This window comes from Petaurus breviceps, unplaced genomic scaffold (genome assembly GCF_028583685.1).
Source record: "Petaurus breviceps papuanus isolate PSGF00001 unplaced genomic scaffold, PetGlider_PUasm1.0 90977, whole genome shotgun sequence".
Taxonomy (NCBI): domain Eukaryota; kingdom Metazoa; phylum Chordata; class Mammalia; order Diprotodontia; family Petauridae; genus Petaurus; species Petaurus breviceps.
This window is the reverse complement of record NW_027187391.1, coordinates 1,463,015-1,478,271: the sequence shown is the minus strand read 5'-3', so window position 1 is coordinate 1,478,271 and position 15,257 is coordinate 1,463,015.

The following is a 15,257-nucleotide window of genomic DNA, read 5'->3' as shown; positions in this document are numbered from 1 at the left end:
GATCTGATATTAGAATAAAGTGAAATACTTATATCTAAATAATTAACAAAAGTTTGGTTGGCCTTCCAAAGAAATCAATAAGAATTCATTAATTCAGCTACATGTCCCTTCCCAGTACTGACCATATTGTCATTCAGAAGCCATAGAGAGCTAGAGATTCTTCTGGCTTTTCATATTCAGGTGAACGGGAAGCCATGTCAACAACTTTAGTCTGTCTTTACCAATCAAGTCACAAGGAAAATTTGTATTACCTCTTAAAGAAAATAAATAGCTTAACCTACATAGGCTTACAAAATAAAATCAAGGCAACTTACAAATTTTCAGAACACAGTTCATAGAAATACTGCCAATCCCCTACATACTGAGCATATTTGTTGATTAAATTAGTATCAAGGAATAAATGAGGAAGGTCTCCAGCATATTAGGGGAACCCCTGTGGGAAACTGATGGAAATATATGGGTAGGAATGGCACAGGATGGTTAGGTTGATTATGGATAGGTATGGATAAGTTACTAGCTATAATGTTAGAAGGAATTTCCAAATTGATCAAGTCATAAATCCATTGGGACATTTGAATAATAAATAAGTCAATCAAAGATGGCTAACATTCATATATTGCCTCACAGGATACAATGTACTTTCCTCCCAACCTTGAAAAGATAACACAATCATTTTATTACAGTTAAGGATTGAACATCCCCAGAGGTGATACTCTTTCCCCTGCCGGGTACAGAGCTTTGCTCTTCAGCTAAATTTAATCCAATCACATTTTAACTTCTCATTAGGCTTCTCTTAATACAATAAGCAGAATGTTCTATACATGTTTTTCCCTGTAAAAACCCTTCTAAATAAGCCTAACCACTCTCCTGTTTCACGTAAGGCAAGAAAACTTAGGGGGCAGTTTCAATCAACCATTATTCCAAACTGAATTTAATCAGTTTTAATTTTTTTTTGTGTATAAAGAATTTGTATTCATCCAGTACCCAGTAGTTCTAAATACAATAGGCCCTTAATGGTTGGCCTATATATAGAAATAGATATATGTTATAGAATAGAGATACCTTTAAGGTATGGGTTGGACCCAACTCTCAAGTCCTATAATTTTGCAAAGTGAACACCCTATGGTCTGTGCCATCTATATCTTCAGCACACTACAGTAATTCACACCGATGACACTGAGTTATCAAAGAAGAGTTAATTGTGTTTGTATACTACTTATTCAAAGGAAGTTATAATGATTTCACAAACATTTCCACCCAAAAGGGTTGAAATAAAAGTGCAGATATTAAAATTTCCCAGAGTCCTTCATTGCACAATTATGGTTGGTAACTGAGTTCCTAGACACTGGGGAACTAATGCCTTTTCTGACCTCTACAAAAACTATAATAGCCACATAGGTAATCAATAAACACTTCTTGCTTGACTTAGTAGCTAGAATATGGTTATTTATTGAAGTCCATAGGGTTGGCAATAAACATCCATATCTTAATAATAATATATAAGAACTGCTGCTTGCTTTCTAAGAAAATAGTTTTTATTTTTCTGATCAATTTCTATCCCTATCAAGAAATTACAAAATTTAAGTACTTCATTCACCCAATGGATAAGGAATGCCTCTTGCCCCAATCCCACAGTAAAAGTCTTCAGCATGTATTTGGATGGGCACCCTGTAGACTTACACAAGCACACACATAATGTATATGTATATGCATATGTGTATATGAGAAACCAAGGAAGTCCTCCAGCCATTGAGTCAACCTCTCTGTGGCAAACTTATGGAAGAAGATCAACAAGAATTTCTAAGGATGAGTAAGCATGGGTGGGCTACCCTTTGCATCATTGGTGGGAACTCTCAAGTCGATGGGTTTACAGATTCATTTGGATGTTTTGAATCAAGTCACCTTTCTCTAACAGAAACGTCCATTTTTCATAAGCACAACTACTATTGGAAAGAAGAAATCAGTTTCTAATAATGTGTTTGTAAAGATGTGACGACGATAACTATTTTTTTTCATCCTGAAGTGGGAAAATAACAACTTTGAGATTGTTGATTTGAACTCAGGTCTTCCTGACGAGGCATACATAGCCTTCTATTCACTTCAGCACCAACCGCCTCTAAAGTGTTTGATTCTCTTCCTCACAAACACTAGGATCAAGACTGAAAAAATGTGGAACTACAAGATCAGAAGGCTGTACTATGTAATCAATTAAGCCCTGGACTGCAGACATGAGACCTGGACTTCTGCCATAAGGTGCTAAATGACCTTGAGTAATAAACACCCTAAACCCTATTTCCTTATCTGTAAAAAGGTAGGGATTAACCAATAGCAATTGGATCCTGAGGTACATTAAGTACCATAGGACACTGTGTACATTTAACTGGGATAGTTTGGTGCTGTTTCCTTTATTATTTTGTGACTAGGTATTTGCTGGTGTTTCTTCAAATCATCCACCTCTCTACATTTGGGGGAAAAATGCTTAATTTAAAGACCACAAGTTTTTAATCTCAACCAGCATAATTATATCATTGTTCCACTACAAGTGAATCCCAGTTTTATCAGACAGTCCTTTTTTAACTTAAAAGTCATAAGCCAGTTCATAATTTTAACTTAAACTTAACTAAACTTTTAAACTTAACTTTAACTCGAGTCATAAACCAGTTCACCTTAAAGGAGTTTCTGCTTGAAATAATTAGTAGCAAAATAACACTTTCAAGAAATCCATCACTTAGAGGTGGCTAGGTGGTACAGTGAATAGAGCACCGACCCTGGAGTCAGGAGGACCTGGGTTCAAATCCAGCCTCAGACACTTGACATACTAGCCATGTGACTTTGGGCAGGTCACTTAACCCCAGTTACCCTCTAAAATGCAAAAAAAAAAAAAATCCATTACTTTAAATTCAAGCTACCTTTGCAACAAAATTAAAAAAAATTATTGAAACAAACTTCTATCTCCTTCTATGGAGGAATGCTTTATATTGTTGTCATTTTGAACATTTTGTATTCTACCAGTATGCTCCATGAGAAGGAATATCAGCCTCAGAAAGGTTGCTATAATCAGAGTTCCTTCTACATCGTGTGGATTATTTGTAAAGATGAGCATGACGTTTTCAAATCCTCCTTCAGAGCCAGACACTTCATGCTAAGCTTTCACAGTTTAATCCTGTCATTCATCCTGTTTAATGAACAAATATCTTCAAATATTTTTTTATCAATGCTAAACATTAAGTAAATTCCCTCGGACAAATAGGAGAGTAAGAACCAGCCAGCAAGCTAGTTTCTGTCTACCAAGCCAGGAATCTATTTCCTTGGCACTGTGAGGAGTTACTGGGGAGACATCAAACAGAAATCAAAACATAAAATTTTCATTTATGTCATTTAAAAATCAGACCATAGAACTCTACCTGAAGAAAATTCTCTTTGATTTCTTCTCTTTTTCTTGTAATGCTTATTCAGCTTAACTCCAAAGGAGGAAGTTGAGTAAATCAGCACCCTTTTCTTCATACCTCTTATGAGTCCATCATACACAGTCCTTTCATTGCTTTGGAGTTTGGAGTTCACTGGTGTGGTTGGAAGAGTATTGGACAAGTCAGGAGAATGGGGCATATCCAAGTCTGCCACAAATTGGCTCTTTACCCATGAGCCAGTGATCATTTCTCTCTGAAATTTCTATAAAATAAAGGTGTTGCAAAAGCTTTAATGAATCAAAGATACATTTTTAAAGCATCTATTATATGCCAGGTAATGTTATAGGTTTTGGAACACAAATTCTCTAATGTCCTTTCTAGCTCTTACATCCCACTTGCATTCTTTGAGACTAAATGGTCTTCAAGCGTATCTACAGTATATCCTACTTTCATGCATCTTCCATGATCCCTAGCACATTGAAAGTAATCAATAAATGCATACTGATTGATTCTTGGTAATCATCCTGTGTCTATTAAAGGAAAAATTATTTAACAGCTCTTCTCATAACTCATGAATACAAAATCTGAAATGTGATTTGTCAGTCTTAAAACATTGTCTTTGTTCCAAATACCTTATAAACATTTGACCTAGTCTCGTCTGCTATATTTATTCTAAATCTATTTTTAATTTGGGGTAGGTAGGTGGCACAGTGAATAGAATTCTGGGCCTGGAGTCAGAAAGGCTCATCTTCATGAGTTCAGGTCTAGCTATGTAACCCTGGGCAGGTAACTTAATTCTGTTTGCCTCAGTCTCTTCATCTGTAAAATAAACTGGAGAAGGAAATCACAAATCTCTCTAGTATCTTTGCCAAAGAAACCCCAAATGGAGGCACAAATAGTCAGACAATACTGAACAACAACTGTTGGATTACTGTGTGAATTTTCCTTCACACTGCACATACAATGTGATAGAACAACTACTAAATTTGTAAGAAATGATGCCCTCCAAATACCAAAATCTTACTATATTACATCATAACCTGGCAAAACTCAGTCTTAACCTCCAGACATTAGGTTTGAGTAATTCTCTGCATGTATAAAGTTTGTAAGCTGAAGAAAATGTGACTTTCTTTCTTTTCTTAATTCTAATTCTTTAATGAATTGCCACCTCCCAACCCACCAAAAATACTTTTCCCTGTATACTCTCCAGCTATATGAATATACATACCAAAAATCATTATCAATTCTATCTTTTCAGTACTGCCTTGGGGCCACTACTTGAAAAGATCCTCTAATACTCCAATCTCTCCCAAAGTTTGCAGTGGTATCCAGAAAGAGAACTCCAATTGAAAACAGGAGAGATTTGAATTCTAATTCTCCATCTGACACTTACTAATTGTATAACTGTGTAAATCAATCATTTGATCAATCAATAAATGTTTATTACTTACCTTCTATGCACCAGACACTATACTAAGTGCTGGAGACAGAAAAAAAAAGCAAGAGACTACCCCTGACTTCGAGGAGCTCACAGTCTAATAAAGGAGATGACATTCAAACAAATAAATGCAAACAGGCTTCATATAGGATAAACAGGAAATAATGAACAGAGGGAAGGCATTAAGACTGAGAGGAACTGAGAAAGGCTTCCTGTAAAACATGGGGCTTAAAGGAGACCGGGGAGTCAGTGGGCAGAGTTGAGGAGGGAGAGCATTCCAGGCATAGGGAGCTACCAAAGAAAATGTTCAGAACAGAGATGAAGTGTCTTGCTCCTGAAACAGCCTTCCTCTCAATTTGCTCTCTTGAAGTCTGTGTGGATCTCTTTTAAAAACACTCATGCATGACTCAAATTCTTCTTTCCGGCTCAGACATCTCAATATTCCAAATAATTCTCAGGATACAAGGAAATGAGTTGTTTTTGCCTTTCCTTGTATCACCATTTTTAGCACGGTGCAGGTTGACTGATTCATTCATTGACTGAAAGCTTTTCCCTCTGAGCTACAAATCCCAGAATACTAGTCAGTTCTCCAGCTCCTATTACTTCATTATGGTGTCTGTGGTGTCCTGAAATGTTAGCCATGTTCCTAATCTGCACCAGTTTCACCAGCCCTACCAAAGTTCTCTAAAATCATAATTTTCATGATACAGGTTGAACAAAAAACTATTAGTGAGAGGTAGCAGAACATATTGAAAGTATATTAGTCTTGGAATCAAGAGAGACCTGAGTTTGAATTTTGATTCCAGAATTACTAGTAAAAGGATCACCACTTACTTAGGCTTCTTCATCTGCAGTACCGAGTGACTCATAGAATTGTTCTAAGGACAAAAGCGCTATATCACTGTTGTTTTGTTTTGTTTTTGCACAAGGTCACACAGGTACCAAATCCTAAGAAAGCTAAGATTTTAACCCAATCTGCTTACAGGTTGATCTATTTACAGCATCATATTGCTTCTCATGGGCAGCTAGGTGATGCAGTAGATTAAAGTGCCAGGCCTGGAGTGATCTTCCTAAATTCAAATCTGAACTGAGACACTAGATAAGTGAGCCCAAGTCACTTAACCCTTTTTACCTCAGTCTCCTCATCTGTAATATGAGCTAGAGAAGGAAATGACAAACCCCTCCAGTATCTTTTCCAAGAAAACCCCAAATAGGGTCACAATGAGTCACGCTGAAATGAAAACAACCCAACAACAATTGCTTTTCATGTCTATAAATTGCTCACCGTATGCGAGGTATTGAGCTAAGTGCTTCAGGGGCATCATTTAGGTGCCCTCCTCATCCCCAGTTTACAATTCATTTGGCGAAGATCTATTGTTATCACATAAAAGGTAACAAATAGAAATTAGAATATGCTAATGTCCAAATGAGCAAGAAGATCAATAAATGATACTGTGGAAATGCAGAAGAGGGAGCACTTGCCATGAGACAAGAGAGGTGTGGAAACGTGAACTCCACAGAAAAGAAGAGTCAGCCTGCTGGAGGTCACGGGACTCTGGTGGCACCGTGCCAAGCCCATTACTGCTTAGGTGTGCAGTCTCTGGCAAGTGACTTAATCCCTGGGAATCAGTTTCCTTTCTTAAGTGCCAGACATTGCTGGGAATAGGAATACAAGGAAAAGGACCTTCCCTACCCTCAAGGAACTTATACAAATGAGAAAAGACAACACACAAAAGGAAACTGAAAAGGGAGTGGGGGGGGGGTGGATGGAGGAGCCCGGATTTCAGCTTGGTGAGAAATGAAGACATGGATAGCTTAAGCACTCTCCTTAAATGGAAGTTCTGGTGGGGCACTTGGCAATTCTTAAAATCTGATATAAATGTGAGTTGTTATTAGAGTGACATGGGTTAGGCTTTGGAACAAAATTATATTAATATGGATTGATTTTTTTAAATTTTATTGAAGTTTACATTTACCTACTATCTTTTCTTTTAGGCCTTTCTGTGCACTATTTCCAAAAACTGTCATTTCCCAACTGTCTGCACTCCTGGATTGCATCATGGTCTCCAGAAATTTATCATCCTGCAAGATCACCTTAACTCTGGAACTCACATCTCCTCAGTATTCAAAGCCCCTGGAGCCCCTGATAGGACAGGGTGGACATGGAGAGTTACTACCAGATCCTCTATTTCAGAAGAGTGCTCAGGGAATCCATCTCATCATTTCTCACCTGCCTGCACTCCCCTGGACTTCATCATTCCCCCTTTACCACTTTCCCTTCCCCCTTCTTCCACCAGCTTCTTTGGGGAAATGATTTCCCTATTAGATTATGCCTTTTGCCTTTCTTTGTGTCCTGAACACTTAACTTGGCACATAGTGACATTTAATAAATGTTTATTGACTGACTGACTGAAAGGTCTTTCTCTTATGCTTGGCATTCCAGGACACATCATACTTCACAATGTTCATTGCATGTCAGGTTAGGCTAAACCTGGGAAATCATGGAGTTCAATTTTCTCATTTAATACATTGGAGTTCACAGAAGGTCACACAAGTAATAAATGAAAAACTTAAGACTCAAATTAAAGTTTTCTGACTCCAAATCCAGGACCCTTCCTAATATCCAATTGTTCTTCAGTCAAGTCAATCAGGTCTGACTCTTTGTAATTCTATTTGAAGCTTTCTTGGCTAAGATACCAGAGCAGTTTGCCTCCTCATTTTACAAAATGAGGAAATTGAGGCCAATAGGGTTAAATGACTGGTCCCGGGGTCACATACCTAGTAAGTGTCTGAGGACATATTTGAACTCAGGTCTTCTTGACTCCAGGCCCAGTGTCCCATCCAATGTGCCACCTAAATGCCCAATAGCCAATACTACCCAGTATCCGATCACACTCATTCAGTAAGAAAGCCACCAAACTCAGCTAACGTGGAGCAGAGCCCTTTATGGAAAATGATTTCTCTTCATACTAATTCCAATGTTCCAGGAGTTTTCCCAGTAAAGCAACCACGAAAATATTTCTGAATACAAATGACAGTTCTTTTCTCGCTTTCTTTTTTCCCTTTCTTTTTCAGTCATTCTTATTTTTTCTGGCTTAAGTTACTTTCCAATTTGGATTTCACTCACACACAGAGCCCCACTCATGTGAGTGTCAGAGCCAAGGCAAGAGCAATTTTAAACCTTGTAATCAAAGTTATTATTTCATAAATTTCTAACAGAATTGTTCAATTTTCAAATATCATTCCAAGGCCATATGCAAAAATTCCTTTGGAAAAAGCTAGGCAAGTGTGTCCCATAAATACGTTAGTGCCAAAGAAGGAGAGCCATTCTCCCATGCTGGGTGTTGGAATGACCCAGTAGTAAGGGCATACACAAGCAGATTATAGTTCCCAAGATCCTTTCAGGATCCCAAAACTAATTAAGTCTATGATCATTATTAAATTATTTAATTTGTGTCTCAATTTTCCTGTTAAATGAAAATATCATCACATTTATTAGGTGTCTGGTGTGTGTTTACATATATATGTATATATGTGAAGTTTGAAGGCTGAGAAAACTCATTCTGTGAAAATTATTTCTTCATTGTATTATGGATTTTTTTTGTCTGTTATTTGATAAGTTATTGAGAAAACAAATTCATCTTGCCTTAAAATCCCAAAGGAGAAGGAAGTGGGAGAAGATATGTCTGTTCTCAGGAACAAGCAGAGGTGTGAAGTAAGCAATCTTGATTAGATCTTCATGGACCATGAGGAAAGTTGGCATATGCTTCCCACAGCATGCTGGTTAGCAAGACATCCACCTGATTTTTTGCCCACACCAGAGACCTGTCAAATGTGTGCAGCCGAATACACAAAGATGAAAGCCAAAACTCTGAATCCAAAAACTATAAAATTATAAACAACTAGCCAATTTGCATTTGGAAAAGAAGTACATTAAACCATGCAATTGTTTTTCACGGGACCAGCCCCATTGAGTAATGAAATACAGACATGTTAGTTTTACCAGGCTTTAGAATATACAGTGGATAATAGAGTATGATATCTGGACCAGGGACAAAGTATAGTGCCAGAGCTCATGTGTTCCAGCTTTCCACTGTGCAGAGTCTAATTTAGTAGATAAATCTGCTTTCCACATTTTCTGAATCTCAACATGTTTAAAAAGATAGCCAGACATTTATTTCATATGCTTTAAAGTCTCATGGTCATTCATGTCCCCCTGAACACAAAATGAAGCTGAACAAAACCTTGCCTCATTTTCTGTATCTCTCCTTGTCTCAGAATTTTAAGTAGAAAACTTTAAAATAAAACTGAGTTTAAAAATTTTCTCTTGAATGTTAAATATTCCAAGAATCATTTTAGAGTCAACCATCTAGTACAACCAACACCTGAAAAATAATGCACTCCACAGAATTACCCAACAAATGGCTGTCCATTTGGATATCCATGCCTGAAGACTTCCTGAGAGGAAACCCACTGCTTCTGGGAAAAAGACCATTTCACTTTAGAATGGCTCTAATGATTACCAAGTTTTTTCTCACAGCAAAATTAAATATGCCTCTTCCAGCTTCCAAATGTTGCTCCTAATTTAGCCCTCTGAGGTCAAACAAAACATTTTTAAACCTTCTTCCATGTGACAGACCTGCAAATCCTTGAAGATAGCTACCACGTGCTCTTTTCTTCTGGCTAAGTATCTTTAGTTCTTTGATCTAATCATTAGATTGTAAGCTCCTTGAAGGCAGGGGCTGTCTTTTGCCCCTTTTTAGTACAGTGCCTGGCACAGAGTAGATACTTAATAATGTTGATTGATTGATTGATTGATTAATCATATGATATGAACTAAAGGTCAATCATAATTCTAGTTGCTTTCCTCTGGACAATCTCCAGTTCATCGGTGTCTTCATTGTAATCTGTCTCCAAAGGCCATACAGGCACCCAGCTTTATGGTATTCAAAGGACTTGAATTTTCCCCACAAGGGAAACACACTTGGAAAGCTAGGAAAGCAAACCCTTTCCCAAAAGACCTGCACAGTCTAAAAAACTCAAAGGAATAACGGAAGGCAAATATGGGTATTTTATTCCCCCATGTCATGGTTACTGCTGGGGTAGCATATCGTTAATGTGATAACACACAGGAGGCATGTTCAGCTCTCACTGGAGTTTGTTCACTCTTGATCTAGTCAGACAGGCAGACACCTTCGGAGGGATTAATAATCTTACTTTAGTCTAGTCTTCTCACAAGGGTTGCTGATAGTGGAAGCACAATTCCTGTAGCATTCCCAAATCACCCTTATTTTTAGGGGGGGGAAGAGAGGAGGTAAGACAATTGGGGTTAAGTGACTTGCCCAAGATCACACAGCTAGTAATGGTGTCAAGCATTTCAGGCAGGCTTTGAACTTAGGTCCTCCTGACTCCAGGGATGATGTGCACTCAGCATTAGTTCACTGTGCCACCTAACTGCCCCGCTAATCACCCTTCTTGCAGGGCCTGCTAATCACCCTTCTTGCAGGGCCTGGCTAGCCTGCATCAATTGAGACAGGCACCACTTGTGCACTCCTATAAAACAACTCAAACCTCAATAGGGGCCGATCGAGGCAAACACAGATTCCCTCCAAGCTTTGATGAAGGCCAGTCAAGGCACACATAGCATTCCAGCTTGAGCATTCAACTTTCTAAGGGTTCCCCAAGGCAAAATATCAATTTCCAAGAATATATCGTTTCCTAGAACCAGAAGGCACCATAACCCACATGACTCTACACCTGATTGGCTCAGAGCCAGAAGGCATGAAAGCCTATGTTACTCAGCACCTGATTGACTCTGCTCCAGGCTCTATGTGACTCAACACTGGATGTGTTACAGTTGTGATCATCACAAGCATGGTGGAGATGTTTACAAGTCATGAACCTGGGAAAGTGAGATTGTCATGGCAATGGATTCTGGGAAACTGAACTCTAAAAAAAAAAATAACAAAAATCCACTTTACACACACTAAAATCCACTTTACTTACAGATAGAAGGGAATATATGTAATCCACTTCTACCCAAGAGGCTGGCAAAAACCTAGGAGTTCCCCTTCCTTTTGCTAAAAGACCAGATTCTGGAAATCTCATCTATGGAGATAAACAAAAAGCAAACATAATATTGGTACTACTCAGTAACCTGCTTTCAGTTTAAAAATTCCTATGTCTTTGCTTAAGTGATTCCCCTATCATGGGGACCTAATTGAGAGCATAAAGTTGTTTTAATATACATTTTTCTTACTATTAGAGATTTGGAACATATTTTCATATAATCATTGACAATTTCTAATTCCTTTTTTGAAAATTATTCATTCCTTGAACTACTTATCTATTTAATAATGACTCTTGGTGTTATTCATTCATTTTTAAATGTGTAAAGCCAAGCACAAGCAGCTTTCCAGGGGACTGCTGCTGTGAACAGCTTTCAAGGTTCTGATTACACAGTATAGTGGACTCTCTATTCAGTAACAAACTAAGACAAAACATTCACAGAGATTAAAATACAGCATTCACAATGTTATGGCTTAACAACTTATCACTAAAGTGGCCACACAGCAAGCCTCCTTAATTGACACAAAGTATAAAGGTCAAAGTCCTCCACCCCAAGGTCACATTCTCTTAATCTCTTCAATCAAAAAGTCCTTTCTTCTTAATTGGAGAAGTCCTTAACTCAATCATCTATATATAAAGGTCAGAGTTCTCCACCCCTAGGCCACAGTAAGTCATGATTTTCTCAGTTTGCATTAAATACCCAAGGAGAGGTCTTTTCATCTTGACTTGAGGTAGGCTCTCAGCTTCTTCCATGGTCCCAGGCCCTGCCAGAATCTATCCCACTGTGACCTGAGTTCAAAGGCAGACAGCTCTCAGTTCTTTTTCCAGCTTCTTGTGCAGTTCCTTATCCAGTTCCCAATCCACACTGAAGTTCACAGTGTCTGGTCCACCTCAACTCCTTCACAGTTTCTGTTCCTGGGAAGACAAAGCTTAACAAAGCCACAATAATATTCATTCACACTGCCGGCATCCTCGTCAATTCACTTTTTGCCTGTGAAATCAATATAGACCCAACAATAAGGTCTGAGGAATCAACACAAATCATCAGTATAGTTCTTGGACCTCTGAAATCATCAGCAAGACCCTCCTCCAGTATTTCTATAAACATACAACAAGAAAATCCTCTTCTAGGGCTTCTGAACCAGCAGCAAGGTCCCAGGGCTTCTGTAAAAACAGCACCATCCTCTATCAGCAAACAAATCTGACAAAGTAACATAAAACCAGACAGACAAAGTACTGGCACCACAGCCGTGCCTCCCCCCAGTTCTCCTCTCTTCTCATTTCTCAGTTCTTCTGAATTCTCAGTTCAGTTCTCAGTTCTCTTCTCTCTTTCCAGCAGTAGCAGCTCAGCCTCCAGATACTTGCTCCCAACAGTTCTGGCTCTCCAGCTTGGGCTTCTCCTTATATATGGTATTAGCTCCTCCCTATCCCACCCCTTCCTGTTATGTCAGCAAGTCAATCCCACTGTGGGATTCATGAGTTCTGGGTCTTAATACTTAACACAATCATGAACTTGGAACTAAGTGCTAAGTACCTGTTTGCTTGCCAATACAAGGGGCAGGGAAGACCTTCAAATTCCCATTACCTTTACAAAATGGTGAATGTTGGTTGATTTACCAGTAACAGCAAAAATAAAATCTTATGGTTAAGTACCAGAATTATTTTGGGAAGAATCCTTCTATGAAAGAAAGACTAGGGCTGTACCTGCCTAGTACTGGAACTTCTAATGAAAGCAAAATACAGTTCCATACTGTGAAAATATTAATCAATAGGTTTGTTTGATTTGTTTTCATTGGATTTAGCCACCGACTCTGGTACCCTAGAGAAAATGTTTTCATGAACTGCAAATATGATGGCTTTCTTTTTTTTACATTTAATAGTATTTTATTTTTCCGATTACTTGTAAAGATTGTTTTCAGCATTCATTTTTGTAAGATTTTGAGTTTCAAATGCTTTTCCTTCTCTCCCTCCTCCCTAAGACAGCAAATAATCTGATATAGACTATACATGTAAAATTATGTGAAATATATTTCAACATTAGTCATGTTGTGAAAGAAGAATCAAAAGAAAAGGGGAAAACCATGAGAAAGAAACAACAAAAAAAAGTGAAAATAATATGCTTCAGTCTGCATTCAGATTCTATATTACTTTCTCTGGATGTGGATAGCGTTTTCCATCCCAAGTCTTTTGGAATTGTTTTGGATCATTGTGTTGCTGAGAAGAGCTAAATCTATCATAGTTGATCATCACACAGAGTTGCTGTTATTGTGTAAAATGTTCACCTAGTTCTGTTCACTTCACTCAGTATTAGTTCATATAAATCTTACTGGTTTTTCTGAAATCTTCCTGCTCATGATGACTTTCTTAATGAACCAGTCTTGCCTTTGAGGTTACATATAATATTGAGATTATATATAATATAAAGATTGTCTCATTTTATGCAAAACCAAATTCCTAAAAAGTTTTGTAAAATTGAAATTTTTCAAAGAATGCATTTCCATTCATTTATAAGTTCAGCAATGCACTCTGTGAAAGTTTTGACAAGACATGAAAAATGGACACATGTAAGAACACAGATAATTTTTCTAAATACACATTTAAAAGAAAAATCTTTTTTTTCCAACAAAAACATCGCCTATAAATACTACTCTAAATCATAAAGTGGTTCCTCTAGAAAAATTTAAGGGTTGCATTCATTTAAAGTCACACCTCACAGGCTCCCACCAAAGTATGTATACCTTTATTAGCTAGTCAGAGGACATGATTTCAAAACAAGAACATTTAATGAAAAAAGTATGAAGGAGAAGTCGTAAAACATAAAATGTCTACCACCTACTCACCCACGCAAACCTAGAATATACACCAACAATGAGAAGAGTAGACATCCACTGGAAATACTCATGGAGAGGCACACAAATGTGTAGGGGTAAAGTAAAACTCCATTGACCCAGGACCATTGATTTCTTCCCGTGATGTTATCACACTTCCTGCTGGACGCTTTGTCTTTATGACAAATTGCTCCTTGGGGTATGTTGTGTTCACTGTTTGGTACCCCTCAGATGTTTTTGTTGGCAGTTATTGCTAGGGAGATAATTAGAAGCTTTTCTCAGCCTCGTATTTCTTGCTTCTTTTAAAGATCTTAGCTATTGTGCTATCTCTTCCACATAAGAAGAATATGCTTTACCCAACTATTTTAAGATGTCAAGACTTTTAAAAATATATTACCCTCCTCCAAAAATCAGAAAAATTCCTTCCTATGGGCAAATAGCTTAACCCCTTGGGATCTCAGGCAATCCTATACTACCATAAATTAGGGAACAGTTCCTGTCACTCCCCTAGGCCTCAGCCTAGACTATTGTAATAATCTGCCAGTTGACCTGAGAGTCACAAGTCTCTCCTAATTCTAGCTTTCCCTTCACTCAGCTGTCAAAGTGATCTTCCTAAAGCACAAGTCTGCATGTCACCCACTCAATAAACTTTAGTGGTTCCCTATCATTTTCCTTGTTTAGTTTTCAAAACCTTGTTCCCCATCCCACTAACTCTTACTGCCCCATACCCACACACTTTTATAGTCTTAAACCTTCTTACTGCCCCATACCCACACACTTTTATAGTCTTAAACCTTATTCCTCTCCTCATACTCTGCAATCCACTGACACAGGCTCCCTTGCTATTCCTCAAATAAGACTCCATCTCCCAACTCTAGGCATTTTCACTAGCTGCCCCCATGCCTAGAATGCTCTCCCTCCTTGTCTCCAACTGTTGACTTCCTTGGCTTTCTCCAAGTCCCTGCTAAAAACCACCTTCCACATACAGGAAGCTTTTCCCAATCTTTCTTAATTCGAGGACTTTCCCTAGGTTGATTATTTCCAATTCATTCTGACAATAGCTTGACTGTATATAATTGTTTGCATGTTTTCTCCCCCATTAGACTGTGAGTTACTTGAGAACAGAGACTGTCTTCTGGCTTTCTTTGTATCCCAGTGCTTAGCGCAGTGCCTCGCATGTAATATATGTTTAGTGATTGACTGATCCTCTTTGGTAGAAAGAATTTCCTAGAAGGGAGCTTCTTACATTAATTAGATCACAGGACCAAAAAGAAGTCATAGGTACAGAACCCCTCTCCCTCCCATCCCCTCCAAAACCAAACCTGCTTTTTAATTGATGAAACTGTGATTCAGAGTGTAAGTAATTGGTCAAGGTAATTAGTGATAGAGCTAGGACTTCAAAGTGGTGGTAAAATTTCACTGATCTCACTATTCCAGAAGGCATTTTCCCTTAACTCAAGTTTCAAGCAACCTCTTCACCTCATTCCATTTCAAGCAGATATTGGTGAACAGTTT